An 18,033-nucleotide genomic window follows, 5' to 3' on the forward strand; every position below is an offset into this window, starting at 1 on the left:
AACACTGTGAAGTCCAAAGAACACACAAGACAGGTCAGGGGTCAAGTTATTGAGAAATTTATAGCAGGCTTAGGCTACAAAAAGATTTCCAAAGCCTTGTACATCCAACGGAGCACTGTTCAAGCGATCATTCAGAAATGGAAGGAGTATGGCACAACTGTAAACCAAACAAGACAAGGCCATCCACCTAAACTCACAGGCCGAACAAGGAGAGCGCTGATCAGAAATGCAGTCATGAGGCCCATGGTGACTCTGGACGAGCTGCAGAGATCTACAGCTGAGGTGGGAGACTCTGTCCATAGGACAACTATTAGTCATGTACGGTACAAAGTTGGCCTTTATGGAAGAGTGGCAAGAAGAAAGGCATTGTTAACAGAAAGCATAAGAAGTCCCGTTTGCAGTTTGCCACAAGCCATGTGGTGGACACAGCAACCATGTGGAAGAAGGTGCTCTGGTCAGATGAGACCAAAATGGGACTTTTTGGCCAAAATGCAAAACGATATGTGTGGCGGAAAACTAACTAACACTGCACATCACTCTGAACACACCAACCCCACTGTCAAATTTGGTGGTGGCAGCATCATGGTCGGAGGGTGCATCTCTTCAGCAGGGACAGGGAAGGTGGTCAGAGTTGATGGGAAGATGGATGGAGCTAAATACAGGGCAAGCATGGAAGAAAACCTCTTGGAGACTGCAAAAGACTTGAGACTGAGGCGGAGGTTCACCTGCTAGCAGGACAATGACCCTAAACATAAAGCCAGGGCAACAATGGAATGGTTTAAAACAAAACATATCTATGTGTTAGAATGGCCCAGTCAAAGTCCAGATCTAAATCCAATCGAGAATCTGTGGCAAGATCTGAAAACTGCTGTTCACAAACACTGTCCATTTAATCTGACTGAGCTGGAGCTGTTTTGCAAAGAAGAATGGGCAAGGATTTCAGTCTCTAGATGTGCAAAGCTGGTAGAGAAATACCCTAAAAGACTGGCAGCTGTAATTGCAGCAAAAGGTGGTTCTACAAAGTATTGACTCAGGGGGTCAAATAATTACGCACACCCCACTTATTAAAATGTTTGGAATGATGTATGATTTTCCATCCACTTCTCACGTGTACACCACTTTGTATTGGTCTTTCACGTGGAATTCCAATAAAATTGATGCATGTTTGTGGCAGTAATGTGACAAAATGTGGAAAACCTCAAGGGGGCCGAATACTTTTGCAACCCACTGTATTATCTCTGATTAGAAAATGTAAATACATTAGTTGTCTCCTCTCTTGTCTTGGCATCTTCTTTTAACGTGAGATATCAAGTGTGACAATTAAGATGTTATTTTCTTGATGCTTTTTACAGTAAGTTATAAACAAGGGAGGCCAAACCTATGGGGTACACAAATGCTATGGTTGAAGATTGAGAATATTCCCCAGGAGCTCTGAAACTCAAAGCCTCAGTTTAGAAATCTTTTTTAATTACATGTCATATATAAAGTAGTAATAACAATAATAATTTGAAATTAAACTTATATTGAAAACAATATATATATATTTTTGCAAAGTTAAAAAAGAAAAAAAATACAAACCTGTTTTATTTTTTATTTTCATTTTCAATATTGTAAGAAAAAGTTAAAATGTGCATCAGTTATTTATTCCTGTCTGGGACACCAGCGAGGAGAAACGAGTGTTGTTAAAATGAGCCGGTGCCACCATAGGCCTGGAGGGTGAATAGCAATTAGTCCCGCCGGGACTTGTGCAGGAGCAGGGTAAGCCGTATATTGGCTTTACCCTGCACCCAATTCTGCCGGCAGCTATCTCATTGGTGTGCAGGAAAAAAACTCCACTTCTTGTTCCATAGACCACTGAAGACAGGAAATGTGGTTAAATCTCTACAATAAGAAACCTGAATGCAATAAAAGACTGACAGTGTTTTTAAGTAAAGATCCGTACACATGCTAGATTATCGTCAGCTGAGGCAGCCGATAACCACAGCCTCTGCCAATAATCCGGCATGTCTACAACCGCCCTGACACCAGACAGCCACCAAGCCAGTGATCCACCAGGCAGATTAATTTGTTTGAGTTATGGCCAATAGCTTTATTCTCCCTGCTCACTTTGCAGGCTGCATGACCTCAACTGAGCCGCTCCATCAGCCCTCAGCCCCCCCTTCATTGCAATAGAACACATTTTATTGCTGGCTGGCTATGCATCTGTACAGCCTCCACCCAGCAATATTGCCTGAGGGATTGGGGTCCCGATTCTAGTCAGGTGAAATCCATCTAGCATGTTTAAAGGTAGAGAGGGCCCGAGCGGTTCACCGGCGAATTTTGCTGGTTTGCATTCACGGCGAAACACAAACTTTTAGCGAGTTTCACCCGCCCCCTAAACCACATCATCGGGCTAAACTTTGACCCTCTACATAACAGTAAGCAGACACATGGCAGCCAATCAGGCTGCACTCCCTCCTGGAGCCCCCCCACCTTATAAAAGGCAGCAGTGTTGGCTATTTTCTCACTCTGTGTGCTGCTGTTTTAGTGAGAGAAGGGAAAGGTTGCTGCAGAGGTAGGGAAAGCTTAGTTAGGTCTTGTTAGCTTGCTTCTTGCTGATATTTGTTGCTGAAAAACACCACCAAAACAGCTCTTTTGAGAGCTAATGTTCTTGTGATGTATGTTTTTTTTGTGTGTTTGTGGCCCACTGACACTGCATATACAGCTCTGTCTGTCGCAGCTGGCCCTTGCTAATTGCTATACTGTGCCAGGCCCAGCACATTCAGCACACCTTTTCACTGCACCTGTGTGACTGCACATTGTATCATACCACCAGCAGTCACGGCATACCTTTTCACTGCACCTGTGTGACTGCACATAGTATCATAGCAGCAGTCAGTGCATACCTTTTCACTGCACCTGTGTGACTGCACATTCTATTATAGCAGCAGTCAGTGCATAGCTTTTACTGCACCTGTGCAACTGCACTTTGTATTATAGCAGCAGTCACTGCATACCTTTTCACTGCACCTATGTGACTGCGCATTGTATTATAGCAGCAGTCAGTGCATACCTTTCACTGCACCTGTGTGATCCAAATCTAGGACACACTTAAGATCTTCTTCCCAGAAGCGAACATATTTTTGTAATAAACTCTGGTTGTCATGTAGTAATTATTTGTACCAGAAGGAGATACCTCCTCTAATATTCAAAGATGAGTATGGATGGATCCATATGTGTTTGGAGACTACAGGAATCTTTAATTAACTTTTGTCTAACAAGTGTTTTATGCATAAGAATTTAAAAAAAAATCTGTAGACGGTAGAGCCAATTTATCTTGTAACTCTTGAAAAGAACAGATATTATTAGAAGAAGATATGTGGAGAATGCCTGCAGATTTCCAAAGTCTAAGATCCAAGTCTGATAATATGTGAGACAACGATTCTAATGGTAGTCTAATATTTTTAGGAGTATCATGAGTCGATCATAGTTTAAGAAAATGTGACCATGCTGATAAAGTTGCTTGTATAGAATGTATTTAGAATGTCGTAGGTTTGATAAGTTAAGTGAAAGCTGAAGTAGGGGTGGAATAGGTGATATTGCATTTTCCAATTGTATCCACTTCTTTGGACTATTTTGTTTCCACCAATCTTTAGAGAATTCAAGTATACACACATAATAATATGAGTGGATGTATGGGATACCAATTCCGCCATGCGATTTCAAAATCGTAAGATTGTAGCAAGCAATCCTATGTTTTTTATTACACCAGAATTTAGCTACGATTTTTTGAATCTGGAGGAAAAATTTCCCCGGTAGGGGGATGTGGGTAGTCCTAAATAAATAAATAGTTTTTGGTAGAATTTTCATTTGGAAGGCGGCAATGCGTCCTATCCAGGATAGTTCAGATTTTGAAATTGTTTCAAGTTCTTTAACTAAGTTATTCAATAAAGGTTGGAAATTAACCGCATAAATATCTTTGGCCTGAGCTGGGATATTGATACCTAAGTATAGGATGGACTTTTTTTGCCCAATGAAAAGGAAAATTAGTGTGTAACGATTGTGGAATCGTCTCCGTGGTCAGCGCACCAGACGTGCGCTGACACGGCGGATTTCCTCCACAAGCGTATAATTGAGGACACCCAGGCTAGGTGCTATGCACCTGCAGAGGGAAATTCCTGTTGGCAGGTGGAGCTGTGGAGTGCAGAGGAACAGCTCCTCTGCCCTACCACACACGCCAGACAGGAATTGTACGAAGGGAAGAAACGCAATCGCAAGAGAAGCGATTGAGAGTGAGCACAGAGACAGATTGTGTGTGTGTGCATAAAATTAGTCGCCAACCCGCGACTGTGCACACACCACAGCAGATAAGAAGCAGGAACGCGATCGCGAGAGGTGCGATCGCCAGACGTGACACAAGGTACAGCAAGGCGGAGCACGAGAGTAGCAAAGGCACAGCAAATAATACAATAAGGAAATACGGAAAATAACAACGCTAGCTAACCGCGAACACCGCACTCATTCGCAACAGTGCACGCGGTTATGCGCGGTCTCCACGTGATAAGCACAATAGAGACAAGCACGCCTAACTAACCATTAACAGACAAACATGAAACAGAGGACGCAAGCGCTTGCTTAACGGTTACCTCACCGAGCCTCCAGCAAGCGCAGCAGACAAGACAGACACACGAAAACAGGGACAAGCGACAGAAGGATCCCCAGCGCTAGCGAAAAGTGGCTAGCGCGATCCCAGAAGACAGAACAGAAGGATCCCCAGCGCTAGCGAAAAGTAGCTAGCGCGATCCCAGGAGACAGAGTAGCAGAACAGAAGGATCCCCAGCGCTAGCGAAAAGTGGCTAGCGCGATCCCAGAAGACAGAACAGAAGGATCCCCAGCGCTAGCGAAAAGTGGCTAGCGCGATCCCAGAAGACAGAACAGAAGGATCCCCAGCGCTAGCGAAAAGTGGCTAGCGCGATCCCAGAAGACAGAACAGATGAGGTAGGCAGAAACAACCGCTGTTCCAACCTACACTCCAGACTCAATCAGAAGGATCCACAGCCGCTAACGCTAGGGCTTGTACGATCCAAACACAAGACAGACGGAACAGGCAAAACAGATAATACAACCTGACTGGACTAGAAGGGGAGCCTAAAGCAACCCCCAAGAATTAACTATACTAGATAGCAATGGCTGACACTCCAGCAGTGTCCATCAGGAACAGACCATGGAAGGGAAATGTCCAGCAAAGCATTCTGGGAGCAGAATGCTTTTATAGTGCCAGTCATCAAAAGAAGGCAGGTAACGGATTTGCATGACTAATGCATGCAAATCCCTCAGCAACACAAGCTGCACAACTGACAGAAGGTCTCCTTTCCAGAGTCCTGCAGCAAGCAAACCTAAACAATGGTCAAAAGGCTGCCTGCCTGCGCAGGCAGCTGAGCGGATTCTCACATAGTGGAGATTAGTTTCTTGATGGGGAAGGAATATGTAAACCTAACATTAATGATTTCCCAGCATTGAGTTTATAATAGGACACTTCAGAGTATCTATTTATTGTGTCTATACTATGTTTTAATGAGTTGGCCAGATCTGTGATGGTTAATCGGACATCGTCCGCAAATAATCCTAATTTAAGGGGAAATTCTTTTCACTGTGAAAATGAACGGGGACAGCGGGCACCCCTTGCGAGTGCCATTGGTAATATGAAATTTCAGTGCCAGCTGGGCAGCCAGCGTTACAGTTGGCAAAGCTGAGACACATTCCTTGCCTGGCCCACATTCTGAACCTAGTGGTTCAGTGGTTCCTGAGGACATACCAAGAAGTGGTGGATCTTCTGCAGAAGGTGTGATGAGTGGCAAAGCATTTTTGCAAATCCAGTACTGCTTCGGCCACACTAACCAAGTTGCAGCAGCGATTCAGTCTACCCAACCATCGCTTGGTGTGTGATGTCCCCACGCGCTGGAATTCGACGCTGCACATGTTAGCACGCCTTTGCCAGCAGAAGAGTGCAGTAGTCCAGTACCTGATGGAGCAGTACCGAGGCAGTCAGCCTCGGTCAGACTGACTTCCACTAACCCAGGACTAGGAGGGGAGTGGCAAAGTTTTCTGACACCCAGGCACAGGCAGCAGCCCACAGAACAGCATTCGCGCAGTTCCACCTCCAACACCTCTCGCCTGCAGAGGATGGTCAAGGACTACATGTCAGATGGCGTAGCCGTGTTCAACGATCCATCAGTCCCCTTTAATTATTGGGTCTCTAAGCTAGACACCTGGCACGAACTGGCAATGTACACAATAGAGGTGCTGGCTTGCCCTGCCACCAGCGTTATGTCCGAACGTTGTTTCAGTGCTGCCGGAGGCATCGTTACAGATAGGTGTATCCGCCGCTCCACAGCAAATGCAGACTGTCTGATACAAATAAAAATGAATAAATCGTGGATTGGAACCGACTTCGCAACACCCCCCGACCAACCACCATGAACGTCTGTGCTGGTTTAGCGTTGCCGGTCCCAGATAGGAATAGGACTGCTTTTCAGGAATATCTCCTTTGTATAATATTTATCAATGCATGGCGGCAAAACGCATTGGTTTAAAGTGAACCTGAGGTGAGAATGAGATGGAGGTTGCCGTATTTATTTCCTTTTAAACTATACCAGTTACCTGGCAGCCATAATGATCTATTTGGACGCAGTGGTGTGTGAATTAAACCAGAAAGAAGTATGCAGGTAATCTTGCCAGGTCGGACATTATTGTCAGAAACACCTGATCTGCTGCATGCTTGTTCAGGGTCTATGCCTGATTGTATTAGAGGCAGAGGATCTGCAGGACAACCAGGCAACTGGTGTTACTTAAAAGGAAATAAATATGGCAGCCTCCATGTCACTCTCACCTCGTGTTCCCTTTAAGCATGCATTTTGTCCTCATGCAAAGTCTGGGTTGTGTCAGAAAGCATGGCCTTGTTCTCCTGTACCTCCCCTTCCATCCTGTGTGCTGGGTTAGCGTTGCCGGTCCCATTGGTAGGACTGCTTTTCAGGAATATCTCATTTCTATTATATTTATCAATGCATGGCGACAAAATGCATAGCTTTCAGCGTGCATTTTGTCCTCATGCAAGGCCTGGGTTGTGTCATAAAGCGTGGCCTTGTTCTCCTGTACCTCCACTTCCATCCTGTTTGCTGGCTGTGTTAGCATTGCCGGTCCCATTGGTGGGACTGCATTGCAGGAATATCTAATTTCTATTATATTTATCAATGCATGGCTACAAAATGCATTGCTGTCGGCATGCATTTTGTCCTCATGCAAGGCCTGGGTTGTGTCACAAAGCGTGGCCTTGTTCTCCTGTACCTCCTCTTCCATCCTGTGTGCTGGCTGGGTTAGCGTTGCCGGTCCCATTGGTACTAGGACAGCTTTTTAGGATCTCATTTCTATTATATTTATCAATGCATGGCCATAAACTGCATTGGCCTTAAGCGTGCATTTTTTCCCATACATGTCTCGTATGCCTTTTTTGGGAGTTTTATTTGTTTTATTGGCAGTCAAGTATAATTGGGGCACTGCTCTGCAAACATGAGTCCCTGTTTTTATTCTGAGCCTAAGATCTATGTGTAAAATGCCCCCCCCCCTCCCCCCCCCCACCACACACACACTATTTCCAACCCATTTTGCAAAAGTTTCCCTCATTTTGCAAGTTTTTTCAGGCCTGCAAAGCAGGCATGCCCGGGTCCCCATTGACTTCCATTAGGCTCGGTGTTCAGCCAAATATATTATTATTATATTATTTTAAATATTATTATTATATTATTTATTTATAAAGCGCCAACATATTCCGTGGCACTGTACAATGTAAGAAAACAAACAAGGGATACATAATGATACAGACAATGATATACATCAGATATGAACACTGATACAAAATACAGCACTGCTGATTACAATTTGATTTAACATGATGACTAAAATGTATAAATGTCTAACAGTGTGCAAGCAATTAAATTAGTAACATTCCATGACACAAAAGGGTGAGAGCCCTGCCCTTGCAAGCTTACAATCTAAAGGAATGGGGTGGAAACAAGAGATGGGGAAGTATACAGTATATGTACAGGCAGTGCGTAATTAGGTTATTTAGTGGGTGCATGGCCTAAGCTAGAGAATATGCTTGTCGGAAAAGGTGGGTTTTGAGGAAGCGTTTAAAGATTTCAAAGGTGGGAGAGTGCCAGATGTGCTGTGGAAGGGTATTCCAGAGGAGGGGTGAGGCACGTGAAAAGTCTTGTACACGTGAATGTGAGGAGGTAATTGTAGAAGTGGATAAAAGAAGCTCGTGTGCAGATCTGAGATTGCGGTTGAGTTGGTATCTGGACACTAGTGAGGAGATGTACAGGGGAGAGAGATTGTGGAGAGCTTTGTAGGTTAGAGTTAAGAGTTTGAACTGAATCCTCTCGTTAATTGGTAGCCAGTGAAGAGCTTGACAGAGAGGAGCAGCAGAGGAAGAGCAAGAGGAGAGATGAAAAAGTCGAGCAGCAGAGTACATCTGGAACATGTTCGGCCGAGCTGACCCGAGCCCGAATATCTGGGTGTTCAATCAACACGTGAGTGGTCAGCCATTTCATCTGGTAAGGGGCTAGTGTTCTTCTGCGGAGTGCATGGGGAGATTCTAAATGCACTGGGTTACAACTGGTGAAAGTGTGGGCACTGGACACGTGGTGGTTAAACCTGGTACTAACATACTATACTAGAAAGCTTGATTCTTTTTTTTGCATGGACGGCTAGAACATCGCTTCTTTATTTTATTTTTTTAACAGAAGCAAGAAAAAAAGAAAGAAAAATAATTCAGTATAGTAGTCAGAAATCCATAGAAAATTCTATTTAAGAAGATTAAGTTTAATCCAATGCCCTCTCCCATACTTCTTTAATCTGGTCAATAGCCGAATTCCCTCTAGAGCTAAATCCATCCCCACTCTCTATACTAAAACATGATGTCAACTTTAGTTTCCAATCAAACAAAGATAAAAGTTTAGTATCTCTCCATCTATCTATAATTAGTTTTCTGGCCATAAGAGAAAAAATATAGAGGGTAGAGGCTAAAATCAGATGAGCAGGTTTCTTAGATTGCCCAAACAGTGCCATTACCTCGTCCATTAAAAATTGAGGATCCATCATACTCTTAATGAACTTTTCTAGATCTGCCCAGAATGGTGATATCCCTTTACAGCTCCAGAATCAATGCACATAGGACGGGTTTGGGGTTCCACATCTCCAACAGCCTCTGTTATTCCAGGCCCGCTGATCCTCAATTTTTCGAGGAATACGGTACCATCTGGATACCAATTTGAACTGGATTAGCTGAACATTGGTGCTAGCAGGGAGCCATATATCCCTGAATACTTGGCTCCAATTTACATCCATTATCTTAAAGAGAACCTGTACTGAGTAAAAATATTTAAAATAAACACATGAGGTAACTTCAAATGAACATTACATAGTTACCTTGCCATCAGTTCCTCTCAGAAGCTCACCATTTTCTTCTGACAATAATCCCTTCCAGTTCTGACAACATTTTGGCAGATCTGAAATATATCAGTTGCTGTCAGTAAAATATCAGTTGCTGTCAGTTATAGCTGAGAGGAAAACTGATGTACCAGGTAACTGTCCATGTTTCCCTATGGCTCAAGTGGGCAATGTTACAGTTTAGCAGGAATCTGTTATGGGTAATGGCCATTTTCAAAATGGAGGACGGAAAATTCTCTTGATTACAGTGAACAAACAGGACGCGGGAGAGGAGAAAGACACTGAGGAGTAGACTACATGGAAGGTAAGTATGACTTGTGTATGCTTATTTTGACTTTTAATTTTCAGTTCAGGTTTTCTTTAAGACCCAAATCCCTTTCCCAACCAGCCGAAACCTGGTACTGCTCATCCTTCTCATTAGAAATTAAAAAATTATAAATTTTACCCAGCGCCTTATCAGGTGTTATACTTGCTATAAAATAAGATTCCACACTATTCAAACTTCTTCTTATAGCAGCCTTTTTTCCAAAGATGTTACAAAGTTATTTACTTGGAATTTTCCCAGCCAAGTTGATGGGGCCACTGAACCATCTAGAAGGTGCCAAATTCTCAATTCTTTATCTAATTTGTTTGTGACAAACCAGCCAGAAGATTGGCCTGGAATGAAATCAGGGTTATCATACAGCTTCTGTAACGGGGTCTGGTTTCTTGCTTTCTTTGCTTCTGAATTCATCAGCTTTAGAACCGCTTGCAACGTTGGTCTGATAAATGGGTGGGATGAACCGCCTATTAATCCCCGAATCACTTTAGGTATCCATGAGAGCGCTTTCTGAAAGTCAACACATAGGGATTCCATTCTGACCCAGATCTTACCTCCCACAATATTGTTCCATTCAAGCATCCACTTTAAAAGATTTGCCTGATAATAACGGGCCAGGTCAGGCGCGCCAACCCTCCATCCTCCCTTCTCCTAATAAGCCGATGATATGCAATCCTCGGTGCTTTATTGTATCATATACATTTTTGGAAAAGCCTATGTAACGAGTTAAACCATGATTGAGGAATAAAAACCGGAATATTTTGAATTAAAAACAAAAGTTTTGGAAGCAAAAAGGACTTAATAATAGCCACCCTTCCAATGCTGTTAAAAATTGGTTTATTCCAATTTTCCATGGCACTGGTACAATGCTCCAGAACATCCTTGAAATTTGCGGAAAATAAACCTTGAGAATTACTACAGACCTTGGTCCCCAAATAGGTAATTTCTTTGGTCTGCCACATAAAATCCATAAAGCCATTAACCTCCCCGGCGTTCTATTGAGATCGCCAGGGAGGCTGCGGGAGGGTTTTTTTTTAATTAAAAAAAAACTATTTCATGCAGCCAACTGAAAGTTGGCTGCATGAAAGCCCACTAGAGGGCGCTCCGGAGGCGTTCTTCCGATCGCCTCCGGCGCCCATAATAAACAAGGAAGGCCGCAATGAGCGGCCTTCCTTGTTTTGCTTAGATCGTCGCCATGGCGTCGAGCGGAGTGACGTCATGGACGTCAGCCGACGTCCTGACGTCAGCCGCCTCCGATCCAGCCCTTAGCGCTGGCCGGAACTTTTTGTTCCGGCTGCGCAGGGCTCAGGCGGCTAGGGGGGCCCTCTTTCGCCGCTACTCGCGGCGAATCGCCGCAGAGCGGCGGCGATCAGGCAGCACACGCGGCTGGCAAAGTGCCGGCTGCGTGTGCTGCACTTTATTTGATAAAAATCGGCCCAGCAGGGCCTGAGCGGCAGCCTCCGGCGGTGATGGACGAGCTGAGCTCGTCCATACCGCTCAGGAGGTTAATCCTGGACTTTGTCTCTGGACTACATCCCAAGTTAAGGAACTGTGTTTTCTTTACATTCAGCCTATAATTGGTGCATAAGGAGAAACTATCGAGTATCAGCATGACCTTCTTCAGAGAATTAACTGGGTCCATCAGAGTTAAGATCAGATCGTCTGCGTAGGCTTGCACTTTAATCTCGTAATCCTCCACCACCAGACCATGGATTTGCTTATTTATCTGTATAGTTTGAATCAAGGATTCCATAACTAAATTGAATGAAATGGGTGATACTGGGCATCCTTGTCGGACCCCATTAGTGATTTCAAACTTCCTTGCCAGGACACCATTAACATTAACACAGGCCGACTGATTAGAGTATAAACATTTAATTCTATTAATGAAGGTGGACCCAATACTAAAATATCCCATAGATGCAAAAAGGTATTTTCTAGACAGCCTATCAAAGGCCTTTTCCACATCAATGGCCACAAGAATCGCTGAAATTTTGTTCAGATTACTGGAGTACACAAAATTATTTATCATCATCATAAGATTGTCACCAATTTGGTGGTCTGGTCTAAAACCGTTTTGTTCCGGACCCAAAAGCTTGGGCAACAATCTAATCAACCGATTACAAAGGATTTTTGTGTAAACCATGGAACATTACTTCTGATACAGGAGATCGGATGATTAATGCTGGCTGGGCCACACACATATTGTGCCAACTGTTATGATTGGCATTGGAGTCCGGTCAGCATAATCGTTTTTAATTTAGGATTCCATATGTTACTGTGACTAAAACAAACATTGTGCTGTGTAGAACTTACTTTGGAGGAGGACTTGAATACTGGGACTTTTATGCATGAGGACTTATGGTTATTGCACAGAGATTGTATATTGGATGTAGCCTTGCTAACTTCTCAGTGTATGATTGTGGGATACTAGCAGGAGAATGTGCTATGACATCTGTTTTTATACCAGTTATATAAGCTGGATTTGTATATATGATTAAGTCATGTGTACAAGGACCTGAGATTTAGGTGTAATCTTGAATTAGGACCTGTTGAGCACTTGCATCTCTTTAATATACATTGTCTTAGAGGGCATTCACAGCCCTATTGATTATAGCGCACCAGGGATTGAACTATAGAGAGGATTGGTATTAACTTACAGTGAGGAGCGTACTTTATTTCCCCCTTGATTTTAGAGTAACACTAGTATGGAGCAAGAGTTATACTCACAAAATTGGGTCACTGATACAGCAACCACTCATCTAGCATGTGAGGAAGTACCGGCCACCCAGCAACTAAGATCAAGATGGGGTCAACATAGGCGGAACATAGAAAAAGGCTTCATGAAACATGGCCTTTCAAGACATTATAAAAACCAACACAATCAAAGCACAGAACTAACTCAGATTTGCCCCATTGAACATGTCCCGGAAGTCACCTAAGATCGACATGGCAAACTCAAATGGAGAGTGATGTATTGAGTTTTCCAACTAAATACTTTAAAACCGGAAGGCCTCAATGTATGTCTGGAACATTACTTATAATCACCCTCAATTAAAAAAAAAAAAAAAGAAGGTTATTGTCCGTTCTCCCCCCCCCCCCCCCGATCCCCATTAGTGTTGGGCGAACATCCAGATGTTCGGGTTCGGAGTGGTTCGGCCGAACATGCCCCCGATATTCGGCATCTTCGGGCCAAACCCCGAACCCAATGCGAGTCAATGGGGACCCCGAATATGGGTCCCAGCATAAAGGCAGAGCATGCCCCGAGCGCAGGGGGGGGGGGGTCGGAAATGAGCCCCACCCCTCCCCGCTAAGCTCTCCCTTCTGCTGGTCCCTATAAATGTAAATAGAAGTCCCCCAAAGTACCTGGCAGGAGGAGGGCAAGAAGAGGGCAGCCGGAGATCATAGGCGCTAGTACCATCTGGTACTTCCGCCATCTCTCTGACGCACTTCCTGTTTACATTTGTAGTAGCGTCAAAAGAGAGCAGAAGTACCGCGAGAGTACTAGGGTACGCGTCATCTACGTGATGACACGTACCCTCGTACGCGTCATCGCGGTACTTCTGCTGTGGTACTTCTGCTCTCTCTTGACGCAACTACAAATGTAAACAGGAAGTGCGGCAGAGAGAGGGCGGAAGTACCAGATGGTACTAGCACCTATAATCTCTGGCTGCCCTCTTCCTGCCCTCCTCCTGCCAGGTACTTTGGGGGACTTATATTTACATTTATAGGGACCAGCAGAAATGAGAGCCTAGCGGGGAGGGGTAGGGGGCTTTGTTCGGCCGGACACGGTTGTGTTCGGCCAAACACAGAAGGCCTGTTTGGGTTCGGGCAGCGTGGCCGAGCACCCTCCCGAGCACCATGAGGTGTTCGGGGGGTGCCGAACCGAACCCGAACAGGCCAAAATCCGGGCGAACCCGAACAGTGGCAAACACTGTTCGCCCAACACTAATCCCCATCCCACCCTCCCACCCCCCTGTTCTTCCCACCCTCGCCTCCTCCTTTTACCCCTCCTCCCCCCTTACTCATTCTCAATCCCATTACCCCCTCCCCTCTCCCCACTCGCATTACCTGGCATCCTACATATGCCCTCATTATTATACCCACTTCCCTATTGAGGGTCATCACCGCACACAGTGGGCTGTCTCCTAAACATTCACTGGATACCGAACCCCCCCCAAATGTCTCTGAAGAATGTATGGACAATAAACACTAAAGCAAAGACCTCCCAATAATAGTAGTTGTAATTGGTGTCACACTAGCCGTGAAGTCTGCACAATTGGACTCATACTGGACTTTTCTAATGTACATAAATGTATTCATACTATTATGCTTTCCACTTAATTGCATAAAATTACTGAGACCATCAGGGGCGTAGAAATAGGGGTTGCAGAGGTAGTGACCGCATCGGGGCCCTTGGACCAGAGGGGCCCCACAGGGTTGCCATTGGCAGGTTTTGGTGCGCCGTATTAATTGTAATGAATAGAGTACTTGGGAGGGGGCCCAACGTAAAACTTGCATCGGGGCCAATAGCTCCTTAGCTACGCCACTGGAGACCATTATATTTACTATCAAATGTGTATGCATATGTAAAGAAATTTCTTTTTGTATATGTAATTATATTTGTTTTTGCACAGAAGTGTGTGCATATGTGTTATGTCTCTCCACTCTGCTCCCCGCAGTATCGCTCTCCTCCTCACTTAACCTGCTTTTATTCTTTGGGGATTGTATCCCTTCCATACCTACTGCCCGGATGCCCTATAGTGGATCTGCTATACAGGGGACAATATGAGAGTAACTGAATTTAACTCTAACTCCCCTTGCCCCTTCTCTCTTTTATGTGGCCACGTCCCCTAGCCCTGACAGCCGAGACGCAATACTCCTTCCACAACAGGCCACTCCACTGCCTCGCCAACACTCCATGTGTACCACACCAATATGGCTGCGCTCTGTGGTCCTCCACATAATGGCGGCCCGGGATGCACTTCTACCTCTATGAATTAGGTTGCCATTTACCACCCTCATACTGTGGTCCTCTACATAATGGCGGATGGGACACACTTTTCCCTCTACGAGCTAGGTTGCCGTTGCCTGGCAACCAAACCCACTCGCATCCAGCTCCATTGACGCCGCGCATGCGACGTGCCCTCCACCCGGAAGTGATGACGCCAGAGTACCCATCTCCTCGTGCGGCCGGAAGTTATTTAACTAATGCCGCTCCCCACACTGGAAGAAGTAGACATTTCCCATTCAGGTAAGTCCGGTCTCAGTTCCTCCCCGCTACTTATACACTTTACTGCCCTCCACCTATCTGTGGGCCTCCCTGCTACTTATATACACGGCAGCCTTCCACCTATCCTGGCTCCGGCCACCTTACCTCCACCCCACTCCACCCACTCCCCACCCGGGACCCCTAATTATGACCTTGTTGCTGCCTATCGAGTCCTGTGCTGATACTTTCACTAGGCACTATATACAGGGAACCCCGTTCCCTAAACACTCCTACTATAGGATACCAGTTTTCCCTGCATATTTCCCCCTATAGAATACCTAACTGGGATTATTATAAATGTGAGATACATACAGAACAGACCAAAAGTTTGAACACACCTTCTTATTCAAAGAGTATTCTTTATTTTCATGACTATGAGCATTGTAGATTCACACTGAAGGCATCCAAACTATGAATTAACACATGTGGAAGTATAGTACATAACCAAAAAGTGTGAAACAACTGAAAATATGTCATATTCTAGGTTCTTCAAAGTTGCCACCTTTTGCTTTGAATACAGCTTTACACACTCTTGGCATTCTCTTGATGAGCTTACAGAGGTAGTCACCTGAAATGTTAAATGGAAAGGTTGCTCTCAAATGCACTCCTCATTCTAATATCAAAATACTAATCACCTTACTACACTTTAGCTTAGCTCTATTAGATCACTTCTGCATAAAAAGTGTGTGTATCACTTTGAACAATCAATGAAGTTGGGGTAATATGCAGAGCGCTCAACAATATCTTATATCTAAACAACAAGTGTCAGCGCCAAGGCAGAAGGCGACCGCAGCCGAGAAGGACAATGTCCAAAAGTCCACACAAGCAATGAATATATAAAGTCAGCGCAGGTCTATAGTAATACAGCTTTCATCATTTTTTGGTATACAGGATCTTCGAACAAAAGGGTAAAGAAGCAAGGCTTACCAGATTCCAACAACCCACATTATAAGGTTGTAAACGAGTTTGATAGGTGGTGCATGCTATAGATAAGTTTCTATAGCATGATTATTAAAAATTAAAGGGTTAAAAGTGGATGTATTCCTCAGTCCACTATTAAATAGATTTCTCTCTAGACTAAGATCCACAGTATTACTTGTGGGAGCGGTTTTACTAAGAAAAAACTTTTTAACATTAAGCTTGCGTATAAATTTGTGAGCATCAATAAACAAATCAAATTTATTCAATGGTTTTGGTGGTGCAAACTTAAGACCCTTGTCTAGAAGTTTCATTTCAGATTCCGTAAGAGTGTGTGAGCTCAAATTAAAGATACCTTCCCCTACTTTTCCTTCCCTTTCTTTTTTCTTAAGTTGTACCCTTCGTCCTCCTCTAACGCCCCTTCTAGCAGTGGGCTTTCCCCCTTTTTTTCCCTGGTGGCTGTCTTTGGATCTATAAAAGGGGTTGTCGGTTCCTCTTCAGACAACTCCAAGTCTGATTCAGAAAGATCCGAAAAAATCTCAAACCGATTTTGAACAGGAATAGGTTTACGCTCAGGTGGTGGGGGATAGTTTTTAAAGGGTTTAGGAATCCATTGTTTGAGAGGTTTTGGTCTCCTAGGTATAAAATAGGGAGATGGATTATTGGGTACAAAATCCCGTGGGTAATATTCCTCCGGACAGCCACCATCTTCTAATGGATGTATGGGCCTTTGGTAGTCCCTATCCTGATTGGGGCGAACCAGAGGTCTGTAAGGTCTAGGGGGGCTTCTATCACGAGGTGGACGAGGGTTTTCATAGTTTTTTTCGGGGTTCCCAGTGCACGGGCCCCGTATGTGAGTTTTCCTTTATCCTTGTTTTTAATTGTTTTGCTTGTTATGTAATAAAGACGGTTTACACTTAGATGTGCCGTACATCTCTTTCATGTCACTATCCTACTGGACTCCCCTTTGGTGAGTCTCTGCGATCTCAGGATATCTACTATATTCCGGAGGAATCTGTAGTGTGCAACATCGCTGGTGAAACGACACCATTTGAAAGTTCTGCGGACCACCTATCAAACTCGTTTACAACCTTATAATGTGGGTTGTTGGAATCTGGTAAGCCTTGCTTCTTTACCCTTTTGTTCGAAGATCCTGTATACCAAAAAATGATGAAAGCTGTATTACTATAGACCTGCGCTGACTTTATATATTCAATATAATATATTTAGGGGCCCTAAACCGCGAGGAGTAGTCTGGAAATCAAATTCCGCAAAATGACCTGTGAAATCCTAAAGGTACTCATTGGACTTTGGGCCCTTTAGCGCAGTTAGGGTGCAAAAAAGTGCCACACATGTGGTATTGCCGTACTCGGGAGAAGTAGTATAATGTGTTTTGGGGTGTATTTTTACACATACCCATGCTGGGTGGGAGAAATAACTCTGTAAATGGACAATCGTGTGTAAAAAAATCAAAAGATTGTCATTTACAGAGGTATTTCTCCCACCCAGCATGGGTATGTGTAAAAATACACCACAAAACACATTATACTACTTCTCCCGAGTACGGCAATACCACATGTGTGGCACTTTTTTGCACCCTAACTGCGCTAAAGGGCCCAAAGTCCAATGAGTACCTTTAGGATTTCACAGGTCATTTTGCGACATTTGGTTTCAAGACTACTCCTCACGGTTTAGGGCCCCTAGAATGCCAGGGCAGTATAGGAACCCCACAAATGACCCCATTTTAGAAAGAAGACACTCCAAGGTATTCCGTTAGGAGTATGGTGAGTTCATAGAAGATTTTATTTTTTGTCACAAGTTAGCGGAACATGACACTTTGTGGGAAAAAACAATTAAAATCAATTTCCGCTAACTTGTGACAAAAAAATAAAATCTTCTATGAACTTCCCATACTCCTAACTGAATACCTTGGGGTGTCTTCTTTCTAAAATGGGGTCATTTGTGGGGTTCCTATACTGCCCTGGCATTTTAGGGGCCCTAAACCGCGAGGAGTAGTCTGGAAATCAAATTCCGCAAAATG

The sequence above is a fragment of the Hyperolius riggenbachi genome, chromosome 7 (assembly GCF_040937935.1).
Source record: "Hyperolius riggenbachi isolate aHypRig1 chromosome 7, aHypRig1.pri, whole genome shotgun sequence".
NCBI lineage: Eukaryota > Metazoa > Chordata > Amphibia > Anura > Hyperoliidae > Hyperolius > Hyperolius riggenbachi.